The sequence below is a fragment of the Leptosomus discolor genome, chromosome 22 (genome assembly GCF_034619465.1).
Source record: "Leptosomus discolor isolate bLepDis1 chromosome 22, bLepDis1.hap2, whole genome shotgun sequence".
NCBI lineage: Eukaryota > Metazoa > Chordata > Aves > Leptosomiformes > Leptosomidae > Leptosomus > Leptosomus discolor.
This window is the reverse complement of record NC_141412.1, coordinates 3,251,514-3,260,266: the sequence shown is the minus strand read 5'-3', so window position 1 is coordinate 3,260,266 and position 8,753 is coordinate 3,251,514.

The window sequence follows — 8,753 nt, the reverse complement described above, 5'->3', positions numbered from 1 at the left end:
AGTATTTCTGATAAACCATCATCCCCCCCCCCCCCCCCCCTTTACATTTAGGGAGTTGGCATCATATAAATTCATCCCATTCTGTCTATTACAGTTCTCCCTGAATATTTTCTCAAAGTTGACATGATGCTGCCTACCTACATGAGATTACATGGCTATACAGCAGTCTGTAACAGTGGGGAAAAAAAAAAAAAAAATCACTTTTAAAACCAGAAACGATTGAGAACAGCTTACTTTTGGCTGAAGTCACTGCCTAATTTGGGTCATCACATGATCATAAGGCAGAAAAAAATATCCTATCGACACAGATCAGAAAACCGCATTATTTTCTTACTTGCAAGCACCAACTTTGAATGCCTCTTTACAAAAGAACAGGATTTGTTATCATCATCGCTCAAATACTGCAACGTGGGACTTGCTGTCAATCAAATCATAGCAAAATTTTAGAAGGCATTGCAATGGCTGAAAGAGTTTTCCGGTCCCAAACAGTATCTGCACAGCCTCCTCAAGAAACAGACAGGTACTCCCAGATACCAAACACCTATCTTCCGTCCTCCATAGAAAACTCAACGCAGATGTAACCCTGGCTTGTCAGGGTTTTTTGCCTTACACCAGCAGGTCTTAGTCCTTTATGGATGACGTGTGCCTTCAGAATGCACTGGCAGACAGGAAACCTCTCTCCTATCTGGCAGTTGCCACCACCTCTCCCATTTCTCTCCCTTTCACTCATTTCCTATTGACTTTCTCATGTCTTACACTGCAGCTTTTTCCTATTTCCTTTTTCTCCTTGCTCATTATAGCTTCCCTCCTTCAATTCTCTTCTTTTCCCCTTTTCCGACACTTCTCTGGTAGCTTTGATCTCAGTCCCTACTCATCAGAACAGTCTTTTTGCATCTGGGCACAACAGAAATATGCAATGGTGCCTCTGTGCCACAGGAGTACTGAGAAGAGACGCCTTGTCTGATGTGCTGCCAATAAGGCACACTAACAGCCACTATCATAACAGGGTAAAAAGACTTTCAAGCAGCCATCAGATACTTTAGGTAAGCCTGCAGGTTGAAGCTTGTATGTTTATGGGAGTGGTGGACTCAGAATCCTGTACCTGTCTCGGATCAGTCTAGTGCTTTATTAAATAGATGGGTCTTCTCCTCCAGACTGGGAAATGCTTGCTCAGGTCAATTCAGGTCCCACCTAAGCTTTCCAACCCCCTTCCAGCACTACAGCTCACTCAGGACTCCATAAAAGAGTATCTAACGTCTCATAGGTTACTGGTTCACTTGGGAAGTCACCCAAGCTCTTCGTAAAATGATTGCCTGAGATACAACAAACCAGGATTCACAGTCTGCAAATAAATTCAAGGTCAGCTTCTCACATAAACAAGAATAGTTGTGCTGCTACCCATGGTTTCAAGGAGGAACAGCACTTGGATAACATTAAGATTTCCACCAACATCTCTGAAGACTTCCAATACATATTTCAAAAGCTCAGGAGCAGATGGAAAGCAGTTTGAATCTTGCCCTTGCACACACATTTCTTGCGCCAACTGAGAGCAGCCAAGAACTCCCATAACCCCTAGGTTTCTAGCATCAACACCGAAACTTTATAACCACTCTTCTTTATAAAGAGGCCCTTTTGCTCCATTCACACAGTTCAGTCCATCTTTTACATAGCCCTGTTCCTGGATCATAAAAGGTTTAGTTTTTCCGAACCCTTGAATGAACTCAGGCCCAAGCGCCACTTCAGGACAGCACGCACTGTTAGCATGCCAGTCCTGCAAGGGACACTGCCTGTCTTCAGCAGGACATTTGACAGCATCCAAGTAACTAATATGACAATGATCCTGACAGACTACAACCAAATTATTTCAAGTAGAGGAACTCATGTGCTCTGCCTTAGGATCTTTTCCACCTCACGTATTCAGCCTCAGGAAAGACACCATTCATTTGCTTTTCCAGTGCCAGAGCCATTTAATCAAGTACCTTACCAACCGACATCACAGAGCCCAGAGGTTTCAATGCTGTCAAAACAAAGCTTAAAATAGCCACGTAGATAATATTTAAGCATTTGCCAACAAATGTAAACAGCAGCATTTCTTATTTACCATCAGACTTCACTAAATGGTGCGACTATGCAAGAAAGGGTTCCTGCCCATTGGTCTTAGAAGTCAAACAGAGACAATACCAAAAATACTAAAGGAAAGGATGCAGAGTAACAACACAGCGTAAGCAATGTTTAGTAGACAATTTGTGAATGTCGCAGTCTGGACATTGTTTGTTTTGTTTTTACTATTTATACTTACGCTTACAGTTTAAACACAAGGACATGGCTTTTTCCTGTCATTTTTAATATATTTATTTTTAAATGTTTTCTTTTAAAAGATAAATGAGTAAGCCTTGTTTCTTCCTGTCTTTTTCTAAGTGTGCTGTTCCTATTTTGTATGTATCCTGCCTTGTATTTTATCCTAGTACATTCTTAATCAAACACTGCACGTTTTGCATCCCCTTTCATTTTACTAATTATTTTGTTACTGCTTCCCCTGTCCTTACTTGGAGCCCTCTCTTCTGATGTTAAGACATTATCTACATCCAGGCTCCTGACCCTTACTTTAATCAAGCTGAGACATGAACTAACACTTCTATTCTTTAAACCTATTAATTATCCAGAACAGGGCCACAGAACAGAACCTAGCATCACCTACCAGAAAGTACGCATTCAAGTCTATTTTCTCTTAGTGCTATTGACATCTCTCACAAAAGAAAGATCTAGTTATCTCAAAGTAGACAAAAATATCAGGACTAGAGTGAAAGAAGGGAATATGCTTAGGCAGAGGAGTATTTGCAGAGCCTTAGGAATGCTACAAGAAGCATTTTTATTGGGATCTCAGATCATTCAGTCTAGAAACTCAAGGATGATACAAACGGGATTCATTAGTAAGTCTCCTACTGCTAATTTTCAGAGGGAAGGAAGTGGTATTCAATGTGAAACCTGGAGGATAAAGCCTTGAAAGCAAGAGCCTAAGCTTATCTTTCAATCAGCACAGCCAACATACTTCCCCAGTGACCCAGAAGGACCACAGAGATGTTTAAGCGGAGAATTCAGCCTCCAGACCAAGGCAAACACTGCTCCTCTTTGAGTCACTTTGCATCACTACAAGCACTGGGCTGGCCAGGGTGGGGGTTGACAGTTGTAATCATGAGAGGCAAATGATGCTACCCAAAAAACTGTGGGGAAAACTGGGGAAGGCAGTTAATGTCAAAAATCCTGTTCATTTTACTCCAAAGCTTCTTGTGCAGAGAAACAGAAGCAGGCACTGAAGCTACTCACTGAACAGGACTCACACAAAATGCTTAAGGCACAAACTCACTAGGAGACCCCACTTCTTGAAATAATCAAAAGATCTTGCGATATAGTCATGAAATATGTAAAATAACTGGTACAGGTGTCTGCACCGCTTTCCCCAGGCAAATACATGAATGCTCTACAATACCTTCAGATGGACTGCCAAATAATCTTCAATGCCTAAATCACTACTTTTACAATATGAGACAGAATAGTTCTGAGAGTAAACAGAAGACTACTTTGATTTCCAGTAGGAAGACTGTGATCAATGCTGCCACCCTCAAGGGCCAAGAAGCTCTTCTCCTGTATGGGTCATGCTCATCCATACAGAAGTCAGTTTTATAAAGATTGGTCTGAGAGGATTACGAATGAACACCCGCAAAGCTCACCAGTGACCTCAGCAACTTCTGCTCCAAAGGCAAGATGCAGGTTTCTTCTCAGGCATCTCTAAGTGCAACAGCAGCAGGCATTAACAAAACAGAACTGCGATCTTAAAGCACTCCAATGTGCCAACAATCGTCCACAGGAAGAAAGGGGAGGGGCGCAACACGGAGAAGGACAACCCATACATGACAGCCATTAGTTGTATCAAGGCACTACCAGCACTCAAACACTACCGGGATAAGTCAGTCTAAAAGTTCTCTGTAGAAGACTACATCAGGCTGGAAAAGTCAGAGGTCCCTCCACCTTGCAGCAGGGTTTGTATGTTTCACATTTACCTAGGCCCCTATGGACATCACACTGACAGGATCGGTACCTGAAGAGTTCAGATTATCACCTGGCCATTTCTCCAGACCTTTCATGCAATACTCTCATATCCTCTAGGCTTTCCACAACTAGCTCTGGCAAGAATTTTTTTGCCGCTGAATATAACGTGCTCCGACTCCTACGGATCTGGACAAGATTTTTTAAAGTCTAAAACTGAAGTAGCCTACAACCCAGTACCATTCCTAATCTACCCATTCGAAACACTAATAAATGCCATAATAGGAGTTATGTGCACAGGGAGAATTATACAATTGGGCTAACAGATGAAATATCATTCCTGCCTCCACCCAAATAATCATGACGCCCACAGCTCTATTCAAAACTAGAAAATCAAGCTCACCTCAACTTCTGTCTCCAGTAAAAACCTTAATAAACTATGCAGCATGAACTGGCAGCATTTGCTTCCTAGCCAGTAGCAAACATCACAGACAGTACTCTCTTCTGACAGCTTCAATAAAAGCAAAATAAAAAATTAATTTATGCACAGACTATATCAACTACTAATTTGCAAACACAGTGAAGGCACAATGATGGAAAGCACAAAACGACTTGCCTCGATGACTATTACACCTTTAGTCCATAGAAACAGATGTTGTGCTGCATCTCACTTTCCATAAATGTCAGATCTTACAAACTCTACTAATTAAATAAATGCATGATAACAACACCTAGCTACTCAATAACACTAGGGCGTGGCTTTCTATGAAGTTCTTACCCTTATCCCGCTGGAAAACAATAAAAGCTTTTGTCCCACCATACAGCTGAAAAAGTCCCAGTTACTACGGGGACATATAAACAGTCAAAGACAGGGAAAGTGCATCTAACCAGATAAGAAACAATTAGGGTCTATTTTAGTACCAGGTCAGGAGCAAATCAGCAATTAAAACCTGTCAAGGGTAATTATGTGTAAATTCTACCTCTCCTATTTTCCAATCATAGCAACAGAAACTACAGCACTGTTATAAATAAAACTCATTTGCAAGCAACTGCATAGGAAGACTCATTGGTTCCTCAACAAGGTACTGCAAAAGCAGCAAGAGCCTCCACTCTTTTATTGTGCTTTAATAAACAGAACAAAACACAAAGCAAGTTCTGTAGCTGTGCAGTTGCTCAACTCTGCAGCATGTTTGGAATGGTTACAGGAAGAAAAAAATACAGTTAACAGAGACAAAAAAAAAAAAAAAAAAATCGCATGCAAATGTTTCTTCAGTGTCATAACAGGATACAGCAGAGTTCTGATCATCCCTTAGTGGCCAACCAGAGCCTGCAAATGGCCAAATTTCATCCTGGCCTCAGTCTGTCCTTGCAAAGAATAAAACCCTTATCTCGCTCAGCCATGTGTCGCCTGCCACAAACAGCAGAACAGAGCAACGCCCAACGCCAGCCGGCCTGCCCGAGTGCGTCCGGGCCAGAAGAGCTCTGAAGCAAGCGAATGCAGGCATGCTCATATGCAACCTCATAGAAAACACCTCCTCTAACATACCCTAACCCAGCCACCCCCTACCCAGAGCAAGGTCCCAAAGCTGGCCTCAAACGGTCCCAGTAGTCCAACCTCCCTCTTCCAAAATCCTCACACTGACAGCCCAAAACAGCATCCAGCAAAAAAAAAATCCAACCTAGCATTAGTAACTAGGCAGGAATTCAAAGAACAAAAATAGCAATTTTCAACCTAAAAGGTATGGCAAACCTCACCTAAATCCAGAGCTGGATGAAGACAAGCAGGCATTTTGTCATTCACCTGCCCAATTTTAGATACCTACTTTAGGATAAGAAACAGTCCCCCAGATCTGCCCATTTTCTTCCACTAACTATAAAAGCAATCTAGACAAACAGCTCAGAGAGGTCTACCTCAAAGACTTACTAAGTTAAGCAAGATAAATGCCACCTTAGGAGGCCTCTGAACAAATACAGCATAGCTAAGACAGAATCAAATTAAAAGGGTGTAAGCGTTTACAAACAAAGTGGCACAGAATAAGGCTGAAGATGACTTGTTTGATATGGTCCACTGGGCAACTGGATTATGAAAAGAAGCAGCTGACAAAGTAAAAGAACATCCTGAAAGAAAGAAGAGGAAGTAAATGTCACTGCTTAAAGTTCTGACTCTCTCATACCATCAGAAGCCACACGGGCACCACGGCTATCCTGGATCACTCTTTGCTTATATATTTCTAAACCTCAAGTTCTACATTATAAGACAATCTTCTTTCTGCTAGCACCCTTTACGTGTTTCTCAAAAGGCCGAGTAGCTGACTGGGAACAGCATGTGTCAGATGCTTCTTCAGTAACTTTGCTGAGCACTCACTACACTCTCAGAAGTCTTAACATCTGTTATGTCTTTTTGTTTAACACCTGCTATTCCCCCATTCCCCCAGGCACTCGCTTCCCTCCAGACTTATTAAAACAGTGGAGGAGAAAGACACAAGAAATTGATGTTGCTTCATGAGACAGCTGGATAACAGAATCCAACTTGGGGATGAAGCATAACCATTATCAAAATTAACTGGGTTTGGTCCACAGAGAAAATTATACCAGACACATGACAGATGAACTGGCTTGACTGTATTTCAGTATAGTCACAGACAGTAAAATCCATTGAACCTTCTTGAGAAAAAGAAGAAAACACTGTTACGGAGAAAAAAAAAAAAAAAGGAGGGAGCTTAATGAAAACATCATTTGTCATCCTGGCTACAGAACAGCACTAGAAATGGCCATTCATACATTCCTTCTAATTTACATACACTTTAATGCCATATATGACATCATGAAAAAGAATGTAAAAGACATAAAACATGTAAAGTATGGGACAAGCGCAACCTGGACAAGGGAAAGGTCAGACAGCTATCAAAACACATGGTGTGATTGCCTCCTTAAACTGAAGGAAGTATTTGCTGTCTGTAACAGGGATGTAAGCAGCTATACTTATGTAAAATGCAAATACGTAAAGCTAATATGGAGAAAAATGCAGGCCCATGCTACCCTATAATATACATAACATCATTTGGCACAGATGCAAGCTGGGTTTTTCTGTTTTAAGGCAGTTCCCAACTCGATCCCATCAAGGAAGGTCACTGATAAACACAGAGAGAACTGAACATGTCATATGGTTTATACCATGTAGATCTAATGACACTAGAAGCATCGAGTTTATTTATATTGCACCTGCTTTACATTCCAAGCTTAAGAGCTGGATTTAAAGAGGCCATACAGGGGCTTCTGGGGCCTAACGGGAAAGCAAGCTTTCACCGACATACTGCTAGGACAACAGTGACGGCAAACCATCCCCCTCCAGATCCTGAACAATGCTGTAGATGGAAAGGAGCGGCCTTGCTCCAGACACGAGTAAGCAGACGTCCACATGGTGAGAACACGCACCACCACCACCACCAGCAGCAGCCCTCTGCTGAAAGGTTCAGCCAGGGAATAAATGGGCCACAACAACTGAATTCCCTTCCCACTCGCGGAGCCGGGGTTCCTTCAGGCCAGAGATGAAGAGTGGTGGCTAGGCCAGGCCCTGCTTCCCCACATTCCCCCAACCATCACACAACCCTGCTGCCAGAAAGCTCCAACTGCCAGGGTTGTACAGACAGCTCCTCGCCTGACACTAAAAGTCCTTTGAACCAAAACCTTAATGGAACACCAAACAGAAATATCCTCTTGACGTGACTGAAAGAGAAACGAAATGAGACCTTTTTTGTCTCCACTACATTTTCAATTTGGCTGTTCCAATTCAATAACGGAAAGTATTTTGTTTTACTAACAAGTGAATTAAATTCCCTGTCTTCATGCTTCTTCCCATACATCACTCAGCTGCTTCTTGGTATGAAAATCCTGTCATTCCTTTTGATATCTTGCAACCTGTCATAAGACAAAGCTTTCAAGTACGTGACAAAATTTTCACAAAACCACTGAAACGCCACCTTCTTCTTACTGTCACTCTTGTCTGGTACAGAAGAAAAATGTCCTGCAACTCAAGAATCTCTCATGTACCTGCACTGCGAAAGAGAAGAAAGTTAAGGGTTTTCTTTCGTCACCTACTCTGCTAGTATAAACACAATTTCTTTCAAAGACTTAGTACGCCATGAACAGCACAGTCATAAACACAGACGATACGTGATTCTGAGCTGTACTAGAGCCCTTTTGCACCGCTCCAGCACTGCACTGCCTGCTAAGACCTGTGGAGCCGTGAAAAAGCCTAAATGTGAGAACTACACTTGCTCTCTTTCCTGCCCACACCTGGAGACCAAAAGCTGGTATCAGGCACCCAAAAGCATCATCCCACTGTACCAGCCCTGGCTTCCCTCCTGTGCCAGAGCTGCTTGCGTTGGTCATGAAAAGCCTAAGCAGCAAGGCCTTGGTCACACACATTCACACACTAACCACCACTAATATGCAAAATAAAGGAGAATATAATAAAATACATAATAAGAGAGAAGCTTTTTTTGGCTTATAAGTGTCAAAAAAGTTATCTTTTCCTCTCATCAAAAAAACCTGAAGACACATATTCCATACTTCTGGCTCAAAAGCATGCAAGAGGTTTCCTACGTGATTTTTTTTTCTGACAATACTTTTTTTTCCTTCTGCTTCTGAAGCATCCCAGTACAAGTGAGGGAACCCCCAGACTGCTAATGAAATGCACATGGCAGCAC